Source organism: Glycine max, chromosome 14, assembly GCF_000004515.6.
Source record: "Glycine max cultivar Williams 82 chromosome 14, Glycine_max_v4.0, whole genome shotgun sequence".
In the NCBI taxonomy this organism is placed as follows: Eukaryota; Viridiplantae; Streptophyta; class Magnoliopsida; order Fabales; family Fabaceae; genus Glycine; species Glycine max.
This window is the reverse complement of record NC_038250.2, coordinates 11,258,249-11,259,584: the sequence shown is the minus strand read 5'-3', so window position 1 is coordinate 11,259,584 and position 1,336 is coordinate 11,258,249. Positions and strand designations below refer to the sequence as shown.

Sequence of the window (1,336 nt, the reverse complement as noted above, 5' to 3'; positions counted from 1 at the left end):
TTTTCTTTTACCATTACTGATTACATGAAATGGACAAAAGAAGAGACACATAAATGAATAAATATGTTTTCAAAGTGAACACTTACTATAGAGATACCTTGGCTACCTCTGTAGAGAAAATCCCACAAAACATGTTCAATAAAACCAAAGCTTGGATTCTAATTGAGGGCTGAAAACCAAGCCTAAAGGGCATGTCCCTTTTTTCATGCTTACTCGTATGCCTATAACAAATATAAAATTTTATGTTTTCGCATTCTACATTTTGCTGCAGAAAAGGATTTATTGTGTATCCTTAATTGCCGTTAGACAAAGAAGGCTTTCAATTTAAGCTTATCAATCTTAACCAGACCCATGCCTGAAAATATTGAAAGAAGGAACATGGGGAAAAAAAATTGGACCATTGCTTGATAAAAGCGTGTCATCCTTGCGCAGGGGCCATGCTTCCAATTTCCTCGGATGTCCCCAAAGGGACAAGTTTTTTATCGTTGCTTGGGAAATATATTTTTGTTAATTATATTCACTGAAGTGGACTTGCTACAAACCAGGTGCTGCCCTAATGAAATGAAGATACCTCACATTCCCATTAAGCTTAACTCGGTCTCTTCACTCGATTGCAGAAAACAAAAAACAGACACCCTTTCGATTGAGAACAAACTAGATTCAACCATAGTACCCACATCAAAGGAAAACAAACACTTGACAGACAGGGGTTTTTACCTACACAGACACCTTTGACGGAGACTTCACAGATGAACTGCTCCAGCGTTGCTTCGCAGAGATTCAAGAGACAGAGGGCCCAGTCAAAGCTTTAGTGAGAGAGTGCAGATGGGTTCGAGGGTCACTATAAACACAAAGGCAAACACACTTTTAAGTAGAAATTCTAGGAGGGTCAGAGAAAGTTGAAGAGAAACAAAATCATAAGGGGGTTTTGAGGGAGTCATTGAATTCAAACCTTTGAAGGAATCGACAACTTGGACAACGATGAATGGAAGAAGCAGAGAAAAAGGTTACGCGCGCGCGACTGAGAGGAAGCTACTTAATTAGTAGTGATTCCAGGAATAATAAGTAAGCTTATTCAAAGACAGTCAAAAGGAAAAAACCATCTTTGTACTACCAATACAACTACGATAGTCTTTGTCAACCTATCGTTGTACTCCTTAAACTCACTATTGAAGATGGTTATTCAATAACCGTCATTGTATATATATTCATTAAAATTACTACACTGCCACCGTGTATCCTTCAACGACATTTTCTTCTTAATCGTCGTAGTTAGTGTGTCGTAAATAACCATTATTGTAGTAGTGATACTTATGATTAATAACTTGCTTTACTC

At 37.6% G+C, this 1,336-nt stretch overlaps 1 pseudogene; it reads right to left on the bottom strand.

Moving 5' to 3' along the window:
* Positions 1-386: 386 nt before the first annotated feature.
* LOC112999478 (uncharacterized) lies at positions 387-472 on the bottom strand (annotated as a pseudogene).
* Positions 473-1,336: the final 864 nt, after the last annotated feature.